Source organism: Taudactylus pleione, unplaced genomic scaffold (assembly GCF_031769625.1).
Source record: "Taudactylus pleione unplaced genomic scaffold, aTauple2 ptg000216l, whole genome shotgun sequence".
Lineage (NCBI taxonomy): Eukaryota > Metazoa > Chordata > Amphibia > Anura > Myobatrachidae > Taudactylus > Taudactylus pleione.
In genome coordinates, this window is record NW_028284618.1 from 3,371,892 (window position 1) to 3,385,190 (window position 13,299).

Sequence of the window (13,299 nt, forward strand, 5' to 3'; positions counted from 1 at the left end):
CCGATCCGAGTCAGGCTCGACTTTTCCCGCCTGACTCGGATTCTGAAATCGAGGCAAAACGTCATCTTCCCGCCTTCCGAGTCTCGCGGGTTTTGGATCCTATATAAGGTACCCACGTCGGCGCCATTTTCTCACTCGGCTGTGGACAGTGAAGAGGGAGGGTGGGAGTTAGGGCTGTGTAGTGTAGTGTAGTGTAGTGCTGCTGTTGTCCACTACTTCAAAGTCCATAGGGGCTGGCTGTGTTGTGCTGTGCTGCTGTTGTTAATAGGGGCTGTGTCCACTACTTCAAAGTCCATAGGGGCTGGCTGGACTGTGTTGTGCAGTCAGTTCTCCATAGGGGCTGTGTCCACTCCAAAGTCCTGTGCAGTGTCCCAGTCCTAAAGAGGTGCTGTAGTGTTGTCCAGGGGGTGCTCTGTCCATCAGGGGTGCTCCCCCCAAGTGCTAAAAAAATAATATATTTTCTGTGTTTGTGAATTGTGTGCGCAGTAGCCGCACGTGCATCAACAAAGTAGTGCCAAGCGTGCGCCTGTGTCATAAGTAACGGGCCGGCTGGCTTGACCGTTAAGGGTGCTGTAACCCCCGAAAGTACACTCCAGTCCAAACCAAAAAAAAAATTATTTTCTGTGTTTGTGAATTGTGTGCGCAGTAGCCGCACGTGCATCAACAAAGTAGTGCCAAGCGTGCGCCTGTGTCATAAGTAAAGGGCCGGCTGGCTTGACCGTTAAAGGGTGCTGTAACCCCCAAAGTACACTCCAGTCCAAACCAAAAAAAAAATTATTTTCTGTGTTTGTGAATTGTGTGCGCAGTAGCCGCATGTGCATCAACAAAGTAGTGCCAAGCGTGCGCCTGTGTCATAAGTAAAGGGCCAGCTGGCTTGACCGTTAAAGGGTGCTGTAACCCCCAAAGTACACTCCAGTCCAAACCAAAAAAAAATTTATTTTCTGTGTTTGTGAATTGTGTGCGCAGTAGCCGCACGTGCATCAACAAAGTAGTGCCAAGCGTGCGCCTGTGTCATAAGTAAAGGGCCGGCTGGCTTGACCGTTAAAGGGTGCTGTAACCCCCGAAAGTACACTCCAGTCCAAACCAAAAAAAAAATTATTTTCTGTGTTTGTGAATTGTGTGCGCAGTAGCCGCACGTGCATCAACAAAGTAGTGCCAAGCGTGCGCCTGTGTCATAAGTAAAGGGTCCGGCTGGCTTGACCGTTAAAGGGTGCTGTAACCCCCAAAGTACACTCCAGTTCAAACCAAAAAAATTATATTTTTTGTGTGTTTGTGAATTGTGTGCGCAGTAGCCGCACGTGCATCAACAAAGTAGTGCCAAGCGTGCGCATGTGTCATAAGTAAAAGGCCGGCTGGCTTGACCGTTAAAGGGTGCTGTAACCCCCAAAGTACACTCCAGTCCAAACCAAAAAAAAAAATATTTTCTGTGTTTGTGAATTGTGTGCGCAGTAGCCGCACGTGCATCAACAAAGGAGAAGCGCCAAGTGTGCGCCTGTGTCATAAGTAAAGGGCCGGCTGGCTTGACCGTTAAAGGGTGCTGTAACCCCCGAAAGTACACTCCAGTCCAAACCAAAAAAAAAATTATTTTCTGTGTTTGTGAATTGTGTGCGCAGTAGCCGCACGTGCATCAACAAAGTAGTGCCAAGCGTGCGCCTGTGTCATAAGTAAAGGGCCGGCTGGCTTGACCATTAAAGGGTTCTGTAACCCCCAAAGTACACTCCAAACCAAAAAAATATATATTTTCTGTGTTTGTGACTTGTGTGCACTGTGGCTGCACGTGCATCAACAAAGGAGCAGCGCCAAGCGTGCGCCTGTGTCCCATAAGTAAAGAGCCGGCTGGCTCATTTCTTAAAGGGTGGTGTAACCCACAAAGTGCACTACTCTTCAGCAAAAATAAAAAAATATTTTCTGTGTTTGTGTGCGCTTTAGCTGCACGTATATATATCAATATAACATAAATGGAGGACCAAACTTTCTCTGATAAAAATAAAATAGGGAAAGATCAAGAACCACTTCCTACTAGTGCTGTTGCTGCTGCTGGGAGTTGTTCATCATCCCAGAGAGGAAGTAGGAACATCACTACTTTTACTAAACAATTGACCCTCCAACAGTCCCTAGCGATGAGGATGAAGTACGACAGCAGTCATCCTGAAGCAAAACGTATAACTGAGGCCTTGACTGCTATGTTGGTGTTAGACGTGCGTCCGGTATCCGACATTAGTGCAGTGGGATTTAGACAATTGATGGAGGTAGTGTGTCCTCGGTTCCAAATCCCGTCTAGATTCCACCTGCATCCTCAAAGCAGCAGCGACAAGCGTGCGTCTGTCTGTTAAAGGGTGGTGACACCCTCAAAGTGTGCTACACAAACAATTAAAATATTGTTCTTTTTTTTTCTGTCTTTGTGAAATGTGTGGGCTGTAGCCGCACCTGCATCCTTAAAGCAGCAGCGACAAGCGTGCGTCTGTCTGTTAAAGGGTGGTGACACCCTCAAAGTGTGCTACACAAACAATTAAAATATTGTTCTTTTTTTTTCTGTCTTTGTGAATTGTGTGGGCTGTAGCCGCACTTGCATCCTCAAAGCAGCAGTGACAAGCGTGCGTCTGTCTGTTAAAGGGTGTTGTAACTCTCAAAGTGCTCCAAAAAATCAAAAAAATGTTTTTAATGTGTTTGTGACTTGTGTGCGATGTAGCCACACTTGCATCCTCAAAGCAGCAGCGACAAGCGTGCGTCTGTCTGTTAAAGGGTGGTGACACCCTCAAAGTGTGCTACACAAACAATAAAAATATTCTTCTTTTTTCTGTCTTTGTGAATTGTGTGGGCTGTAGCCGCACCTGCATCCTTAAAGCAGCAGCGACAAGCGTGCGTCTGTCTGTTAAAGGGTGGTGTAACTCACGAAGTGCTCCAAAAAATAAAAAACTATTTTTTTTATGTGTTTGTGACTTGTGTGCGATGTAGCCGCACTTGCATCCTCAAAGCAGCAGCGACAAGCGTGCGTCTGTCTGTTAAAGGGTGGTGACACCCTCAAAGTGTGCTACACAAACAATAAAAATATTCTTCTTTTTTCTGTCTTTGTGAATTGTGTGGGCTGTAGCCGCACCTGCATCCTTAAAGCAGCAGCGACAAGCGTGCGTCTGTCTGTTAAAGGGTGGTGACACCCTCAAAGTGTGCTACACAAACAATTAAAATATTGTTCTTTTTTCTGTCTTTGTGAATTGTGTGGGCTGTAGCCACACCTGCATCCTTAAAGCAGCTGCGACAAGCGTGCGTCTGTCTGTTAAAGGGTGGTGACACCCTCAAAGTGTGCTACACAAACAATTAAAATATTGTTCTTTTTTTTTCGGTCTTTGTGAAATGTGTGGGCTGTAGCCGCACCTGCATCCTTAAAGCAGCAGCGACAAGCGTGTGTCTGTCTGTTAAAGGGTGGTGACACCCTCAAAGTGTGCTACACAAACAATAAAAATATTCTTCTTCTTTTATCTGTCTATGTGAATTGTGTGGGCTGTAGCCGCACCTGCATCCTTAAAGCAGCAGCGACAAGCGTGCGTCTGTCTGTTAAAGGGTGGTGACACCCTCAAAGTGTTCTACACAAACAATTAAAATATTGTTATTTTTTTTCGGTCTTTGTGAAATGTGTGGGCTGTAGCCGCACCTGCATCCTTAAAGCAGCAGCGACAAGCGTGCGTCTGTCTGTTAAAGGGTGGTGTAACTCTCAAAGTGCTCCAAAAAATAAAAAACTATTTTTTTTATGTGTTTGTGACTTGTGTGCGATGTAGCCGCACTTGCATCCTCAAAGCAGCAGCGACAAGCGTGCGTCTGTCTGTTAAAGGGTGGTGACACCCTCAAAGTGTGCTACACAAACAATAAAAATATTCTTCTTTTTTCTGTCTTTGTGAATTGTGTGGGCTGTAGCCGCACTTGCATCCTCAAAGCAGCAGCGACAAGCGTGCGTCTGTCTGTTAGAGGGTGGTGTAACCCTCAAAGTGTGCTCCACAAACAATAAAAATATTCTTTTTTTTTTTCTGTCTTTGTGAATTGTGTGGGCTGTAGCCGCACTTGAATCCTCAAAGCAGCAGCGACAAGCGTGCGTCTGTCTGTTAAAGGATTACATCGGTGACAGCATCCAAGTAGGCATGTCAGACAGTCCGTACCTGTACTGGCAGGAAAAAGAAGCAATTTGGAGGTCCCTCTACAAACTGGCTCTATTTTACCTGAGTTGCCCCCCCTCCAGTGTGTACTCCGAAAGAGTGTTTAGTGCAGCCGGGAACCTTGTTAGCGAAAGGCGTAGGAGGTTGCTTCCACAAAATGTGGAGAAGATGATGTTCATAAAATGAATGATCAACTCTTCCAGGGAGACCAGCCTCCAGAACGTACAGAGGGACCTGTGGTTCCAGCAGGAACGAATTAATACTCTGTGAGGATGAGGATGTACATAACACTGAAGAGGGTGAGGAATCTGTGGATGAGGAGGATGAGGACGACTTCTTGCCTCCGTAGAGCCAGTTTGTGCAGGGACAGATTAATTGCCAGCTTGTTTTGTGGGGGCCCAAACGAACCAATCATTTCAGCCACAGTTGTGTGGCAGACCCTGGCGCTGAAATGATTGGTTTGTTAAAGTGTGCATGTCCTGTTTATACAACATAAGGGTGGGTGGGAGGGCCCAAGGACAATTCCATCTTGCACCTCTTTTTTTTCTTTGCATTATGTACAGTTTGGGGCCTAGTTTTTCAATGCCATCCTGTCTGCCACTGCAGTTTCACGCCTAGATGGGTCACGTGTTTGTGCCGCCCACTCGTGTCGCTTAGCATAGTCATCCAGCTACCTCGGTGCAACCTTTTGGACATAAAAACACTATTGTGAGGTGTGAGGTATTCAGAATAGACTGGAAATGAGTGGAAATTAAGGTTATTGAGGTTAATAATAGCATAGGAGCAGAAAAACCTACAAATTCTGTGATTTTAGCTGTTTTTATGCTTTTTTTCAAAAAAATACAGATCCAAAACACAAAACCCAGAACCCAAAACACGGAAGGGTGGTTTTGGCAAAACCAATCCAGATCCAAAACACGAAGAAAGATCCAGATCCAAAACCAAAACACAAAACACGAAAAGTGGCCGGTGCACACCCCTAATAAATATATATATATATATATATACACACACTATATATAGTTTGTCTAATTCTATATAGCCTGTGTGAGTACAGTATGTCTCTCCAGTCCTACACTCTGACGTTTCTGGCCCCCTTCTGCCTCACTGCAGCCTGCACACAGTGTTGGTCCAGCCAGCCCCCTTCTTCCTCAGCCAGGCAGCATATTAATTATCTTATCTTTTGTTTTAGGTTAGGTCCAGGCTTCTGCTCTGTGCTTAGGGTTGTCTGGAAGGGCGCTGTGGCTCCTCTCTCTATCATTTAGTGGCGCGTGACGTCATCACCCACGCCGAATAATGAACTTTATTGTTCATGTGGACAGATCAGGCTCCTCTTACATGCTGGACGAGGCAGTAGCGGCGGAGGGCACTATTCATTTGAAGTGGGTGGGCGGACAGGCAGGCATCAGACAGGAGGATCCTTTGCCTTCCTCTAGTAACAACAGCAGCGGGTGGATGGTAGGAGCGGGCCGGGCCCCCCTCCTATGTGGAGTGCCCGGGCCCGAGACAGTAGTCCCGACAGTCCCCCCTGATGGCGGCCCTGCCTCTGAGCCCAGTCTAGTATTAGTACCGAATTATATTGCAGAATCCGCTGATTGGCTGAGAGCATCCTGCTCTCAACCAATCAGTGATTTCCCCTAGACTCCTAAAACATCGGAATTGTCATTTCTGGGTACAGCACTGTACATAGTGTACAGCATTGTCTGTTCTGGTTCAGGTCACTGCATTTTATTGTTTTACCAAGACCTGTGAACTACTGCATGGACAAGGGAACCGAGTACATCCAAGGAATAGGTAAGTATGAAATGTGAGTGTGTTTAATAAAAGGTTAACACAGTTGGTGTGAATGTCCTGTCATTTTTTTTTTTTATATTTTCTTTACAATGGGATTGAAGGTGCTGGTGGGAACAGAATGTCTGGGCATGCTGGCTCTTCTAGTTCCACAAGTGCCAGAATGCTGAGACAGGCTTGTGGGGACCTGTAGGTCTACTGTAAAGAACAATTTTCCCTGCATCCAACACCACCAGGGACGCGGGAAAGAGCCCTGGTTGATCTTCGGGAGGGGAACCCCGTTTTATTTTGTGGTCCCCACTCTCCAAGGATTTCCAGCCCTGAGCTAACCAGTTTGGGGCTGGTTTTACATTATGACAGGGTGACCCCACGCTTTGTGTCTGCCTGCAATAGTGTAAGTCCCCTTTCTGGTTCAGATCTGTGCTAGTTACTGGAAAAACAAGGGCACCTTATGCCATTCTTTTCCCCTGATTTGCCAGTACCAGACCATGCTCAGACGTCTGAGGCTAGTTATGCTTTTGGGGGTGGGACTCCACTCACATTCTATTTTTTAAATGAACCCTTCTATACTAGTCTACATACAAAAGCCTGTACAGATAATTCTGATCTGTACAGTGGTTTGAAGCCACTGACAGATTCATGCTTCTGTTTGTCAGCAGAGTCTATTGTAAGTGGGACAAAGAAAATGATCTTGCACACAATAGAAATTGCTGAGTATCACCATCGAATGTAAATAGTCAAATATGCTGATTAGTAAATTTGGGTTTTTGATGGTAAAACTTTCCAGTGATGTCCAGCGATTTATGTTTAGAAGTCAAACATGATTCTTTTTTTCTATCCCTACTAGTTTTAGATATTGCATTCCCACCATCAGATTTAGTATTACAAGTATGTGGCTTCCCAGACAGAACAGTCCTTAAGTGGTAACCTTGTAGCATATAAATGGCTTTATTCAGGGCTCGAAAAATCCCGGGCACCAGGTCGCCATGGCGACTATGATTTTAGTCCTGGCGACCGGGATTTCCAAGCCACCCCCCCTGCCGCCGCAGAGAAGCTCCATTTGTCGAGCGCCCACTGAAATTTTAACAGCAGGCACCCGACTCCCCGCAGCTGGAGCTCACATCGGGCATCCCCACGGGCACTATAGGAGAGACGTCATAACGTCTCTCCCATAGTAAATAGGAGCGGCAGCTCTTTCCTGAGCTACAGCGTCCGGCTCCCCCCACGGGCACTATAGGAGAGGTGATCAAGCTACCAACCAGGTGAAACAGCCGTCCTTCCGCAGCATAGGAGGTCCGGTCAGTGCATGGACCAGACCCCTGCACGGTGACCCTGATACTTATGTACACTTGATGTCTGGCCGCCGCGTCAGTTCAGCATATTACACTCCGCATGAATGGAGATACAGCACTCTGATCTCATATAGTATAATTTGGAGACCTGTCTGCCCTATGGCTCATGCTGTCTTGCAGGCATCTGATTACACAAGCTCATTTCTGATCTGACTATTGTGGCAGCACAGTGGATGTACTGCTGTAAACTCCCCAATTTTTAGTTGGGGTAGATTTGATGTTATTTCACATGGTTATTGTGTCATTGGACACATGAGGACTTGATTTATGTCCAGCTTTCTTTCCCCCATCATTCAGGGGAATAGATTTGAATAACCTGTTTGGCTCTTTTTTACTATCACTGTGTGATTTGAGACACACTTGTTATCCATTGCAAATATAACAAAACACACTGTGTACAACTATATTACTTGGCAACAATTTATGCTATCTATTAAACATTCCAGGGAAATACAGACTAGTATAATCTCTATATGAGGACTTGATTGGCGCCCGGTCTCTGCCCCGCTGACTTAGGGGAACGGACACTAGCAATACATTTCGCTTTCTTTTTTTCTTTTTTATTACCACTCTGTGTGTTGTGACCATGTAATGACTTTTTCAATGTACATCCATATTTCATGTCAATAATACAAATTATAGTATGTATTGTTTGGTTAAAATGTATGGTGTCTGCTAAGTGCTCTAGGGGAATATAAATTAGCACCATCCCTACCGAAACATATGGGATTTGCATACCCATGTACAATCATATGAATACTATATAAATGCCGTTTACATGTGATATGATTATCCCCAGGCACTATTAGACTGATTTTACTTAAACCTGCATTTAGATTATCTGTTTATATGGTTATATGTATATGATATACATACTTTAGAAGGTAACAATTTATTCATTAATCAAAGTATGCTGGTGCAATACTTTGTTTGGAATTTATGTCCATTGTTTTATCAAAGCAGACTTCTCATACTAAGTTAGTCCTACATAATGCCCCTAACTATATTACACCAGGACCCCCAATCTCCTGCTTATATAGTCCTACAACCATACCTTACTGAATATGCCCAATCTCGTCTGATCTTGGAAGCTATACAGTATTGGGCCTGATTAGTACTTGGATGGGAGACCACCAGGGAATATTGGCGTTGTAGGTAATATTTAGGAGCAGAACGGGACTAAGTGTATAATAGCAGGGGCATAAGTGATTACATTTGATTTGGTTTATGTTGATTTCAGGATCACCACGGGTACAAAACTCCTGTATGATGTGAATAAATAATCTAGAACTTATAGGAGCACGATTACCCAGAATTATTTGAATATTTATTTCACAGTATCCATTTATTCTATTAAAATGAGGAGATCTGCAGCTTTTTAATAATGACTTATAAAGGTAAAATTTTATTAAATTTGATTTAAGAGTGCCCCAACAACTAGCTCTTCTTGGCTCTTTGTTTTTTGTACTATGGGAGAGACGTCATGACTTCTCTCCCATAGTTCCAAAGAATGGCAGACGGCTGCGGATGCAGGATCCAGACCTAAGGAAAGTATTCTGGGTTTTTTTTTGTGTGTGTGTGCGCGGCACACTTAAAGGGGGCTTAGTACTGGGGCCTCGATTAGAGGGGGCTTAGTACTGGGGACACTATTAGACTGGGCTTAGTACTGGGGGCACTATTGCAGGGGGCTTACTACTGGGGGCACTAATACTGGGGGTACTATTAGAGGGGGCTTAGTACTGGGGGCACTAATACAAGGGGCTTACTACTGGGGGCACTATTTCAAGGGCTTACTACTGGGGGCACTACTACAGGGGGCTTACTACAGGGGGCACTATTACAGGGGGCTTACTACTGGGGGCATTATTTCAAAAGGCTTACTACTGGGGACACTATTATAGGGGGCTTACTACTGGGGTCATTATTAGAGGGGGTTTACTACTGGGAGCACTATTACAAGGGGCTTACTGCTGGGGGTTTTATTTAAGGGGGCTTACTACTGGGGGCACTACTACAGGGGGCTTTCTACTGGGGGCATTATTAGAGGGGGCTTACTTTTTTAAATATTTAAAAGTATTTCCAGAGATGGGGGGAGGGAAAATACACCATCACTGAGCAATGTGTATGTGAGAACAACCCATTACAGCCCAGATACTCCCCTTCAATTGCAAGATGAGATGCAACTGAACTACTTGATGTCTCTGCATTGCCCATTCTGGCACCCAAAATGTGTTCCATAAACCAGCATACTTGTTTGGACTTAGAACAAAATAGACAGTCAAATAAGATTCTTAGAAAATTCATGATTTTGAGTCTAAAACATTCCAGCGATGCCCAGTGTCAGGATCGGACACTAGGGATACCTCTGTAGAGGTTAAGAATTGGGGGGTTAGGGTGGCAGGACAGCAGCTGATGTGGGTGACAGTGATAATGTCATCCTATTGCGGTCAAACCCAGGTATGGCTAGACCTGCCCAGAGGCGCGGAGGCTAACCCACTTGGTGGTCTTCACCGGAGACCTCTCCTAATGGGATTTGGGTTTCGCCACACCTAGTGAGCAGGTCACGGCCCTCTGGACAGGTACCTGGGAGTGGCAGAAGACAGAGATATAATACTAGAATTGGAATGGCACTGGAAAACACTGGGAAATGGAGTGGCACTGAAAATACTGGAAATTATTCAGACACTGGTTTTCTCTGGGATACACGGGAATATAGACACAGAGGTGCACTGGGAAATACCGGAGATCCAGACGCAGGCACAGGTGAATGACAGTTGGAATCAGTACACAGCTACTGTGCCAAGTACGCATGTTGGAGATTCAAACACAGACACAGGAGAATGACAGTACTCAGCTCAGCTACTGTGCCAAGCACGCATGCTGGAGATTCAAACACAGGAACATGCACAAGAGAATGACACTTGGAACCAGTACACAGCTACTGTGCTGAGTAAGCACCGTGGAGATTCAAACACATGCACAGGAGAATGACACTTGGAATCAGTACACAGCTGCTGTGCTGAGTACACCTGTTGGAGATCCAGATGCAGAACTGGTGTAGAAATTGTTAAACTGGAGTTTCAGTACAGAGCGAGGCACTGACATATACACAGGAGAATTAGATGCTGATTAGTGCTGAAATAGTTAAACTGGTGTTTCAACACAGAGACAGGTGCTGACATATACACAGAAGAACTAGACACTGATTAGTGCTGGAGAATTAGCACAGAGACAAGTATAAAAGAAATTACTGGGGGAGTCTGATCCTGGGAAACACTGAAAAGATTTGCTGGAAGTAAACAGTATAAAACTAGGAGCAAATCCAGACGCTAGGATATAACACTGGTAGAAAATAACGTGGAACTTGGAAAGCTGCAACAGCTAGTAAACACAGTTACTGGAAATCAAAGTTGAACAGCAGCTTCCTGTTCCTGGAGTCAAGCTAAATACCCTTAGGCAGTTGGTCATTGGATCATTACCCCTTAGTACTAAAAGTATCAATAGCCTCAGTTATATAGGTAGTCAAAGTTCATACAGCCATAAACAGTTGATAGTTCACTTAAACCCCTGTCAGACATAACCCTGGCTTTACCACAGCTTGAATGTTGGTCACTGAACATGGGTTGAAGCTCAGGTTTCAGTACTTACCACCTTTTACACCTGAGTGATGGACCCAGGTTATTCCTGGGTCATCACTCTTCACACCGCACCTGGGTCTTCAAGTGACCAGGGTTTTCCATCTAACAGTGGACGCTTGGAGATGATGTCATCTCCAAGTGCTGTGCCCGCCAATCAAGTCCTTTTAGGCATGACCTGGGTCATCAAGATCCTGGTCATGCCTTTCAGACATAAGCTGGGGCACTGACACGGGTTGCAAGTCCCAGGTATAACCCTGGTCGATTGCAGGGTCGGAGACCCAGGACTGTCAACAGAAACAGATTCAGGGCTGCGACTGGTAGAGGCTAAAACCGGGCTGTGACCGGCAGAATTAGATGTTTCTCTGACTTTAGGAGGTTGAAATATTCTCCCAAAATTCCCTAGATGAGGGTACAAGCCTCTTGTAAGAGGGCCCCAATCATAAACTTGAACTTTAGCTTGGTGGACATCACCTCCTTGTCTGAAACTGGAGAAACAGAAACCACTGATGGCTGATGGGAAGAACCAAAGGTGCAGACGTTGGGAATCTCACACTTGCCACCACTTCTTGGTGGGCTCAGAGCACAGTCTTTGAGAAAGTGATCATCATAACCACAATATAAGCACAGATGTGGTTCTCGGCAGCGCTGACGTTCAACCTCAGTAAGTTTAGGGCGCAGGAAACTTCACCATTGAACCCTCAAGTTGGGATTTGGGTTTCGCCGCACCAAGTGTGCAGGTTGCGGCCCTTTGGACAAGTACCTGGGAGTGGCAGAAAACAGAGATATAATACTAGAATTGTAATGGCCCTTTGAAAACACTGGGAAATGGAGTGGCACTGGAAATACTGGAAATTATTCAGATGCTGGTTTGCTCTGGGAAACACGGGAATTTAGGCATAGAGATGCACTGGGAAATACCGGAGACCCAGACGCAGGCATAGACACAGGAGAATGACACTGGGAATCAGTACACAGATGCTGTACTGAGTACGCACACCGGAGATTCAAACACAGGTACAGACACAGGAGAATGACATTTGGAATCATTACACAGCTGCTGTGCCTAGTACGCCCGCTGGAGATCCAGACACAGAACTGGTGTAGAAATTGTTAAACTGGTGTTTCAACACAGAGACAGGTGCTGACATATACACAGAAGAACTAGACGCTCATTAGTACTGGAGATTTAGCACAGAGACAAGTATAAAATAAATCACTGGGGGAGTCTGATCCTGGGAAACACTGAAAAGATTCACTGGAAGTAAACAGTATAAAACTAGGAGCGAATCCAGACGCTAGGATATAACACTGGAAGAAAATAACGTGGAACTTGGAAAGTTGCAACATCTAAACACAGTCACTGGAAAAGCGATGTTGAACAGTAGCTTCCTGTTCCTGTAGTCAGACTAAATACCCTTAGGTAGTTGGTCACTGGATCAGAAAATCAGCTAAGTGACCACAGGACTACCATTGGGAGAGACTAGTAAGGTGACACAAACCAAAGTGGCTGCACCCATGCCCGCCACCATGGGAACCAGGATGCATGCACGGAAGCCCTAGCAGACCCCGGGGAGAATACTCATCCCACCACTCACCTCCAACCCTGGCGACTGAACACCTAAGCTCAAGGACACCGATGCAGTGGTGAGTAGCAACCGATCCCAGGCCGCATCCTGACAGTACCCCCCCTCTTTCAGGGTGGACTCCGGACATCTTGGAAGTGCACAAGAAAATCTTAACAAAACTCAAAACTTAAGACACCAGAAAAGACTGAAAAAACTTATTAAACCTTGATCGACCCTTTCAGATGTCTTCCCAACTTTCTTATCCAAGAAAATTAACCTTGTCCTTGGAACAGGTGGACCACTCATCCTCATTGGAAACTGAACTTTCTCCACCTAGGAAGTCTTTAGTAATCCCACCATAAGTACACTCTTCTGGAAACGTAGCACACAAAGATTTGGTATGAGAAGCTGTAGAACTGGCAATCTTTAGTTGGTATCTTTTGTGGAAAGATGATTTTTTTCCTTTTGGAAAGTAGTAGTTCTCACGGAAAACACATGACAAATACCAAATGGTCTTCAGAAAAAGGAGTATTGTAATGTATAGGATTGAATTCAGACTCAGTGTCCGTATCCAAAGGAAGAACGGAAGAGTTAATATGACTTGAAAACTCAAAGGATTTTGGAGATGAGCAGAGAGAAGCATTGCAAATTCTGATGGTATCAGGTTGTTGGTTTCTAATAGTTCTTTGAGCTGTTTTTCCCTTCTGGACTGATTGATCCTGCTTCGTATAGTTATCGGAAGTACAGTAAGTAAAGCACTGTTCCTGAGTTTAATGTCTGAGGATGGTAAACTCGAGCTAGAGACTTT

The 13,299-nt window shown here is 45.2% G+C and overlaps 1 protein-coding gene and 1 pseudogene across 1 annotated transcript in view; one reads left to right on the top strand and one right to left on the bottom strand.

Moving 5' to 3' along the window:
• The window catches only part of LOC148517452 (macrophage mannose receptor 1-like), a 182,194-nt gene that overhangs the window by 144,070 nt on the left and 24,825 nt on the right, over positions 1-13,299 (bottom strand). The gene's annotated exons all lie outside the window — the stretch shown is intronic.
• LOC148517454 (5S ribosomal RNA) lies at positions 8,329-8,446 on the top strand (annotated as a pseudogene).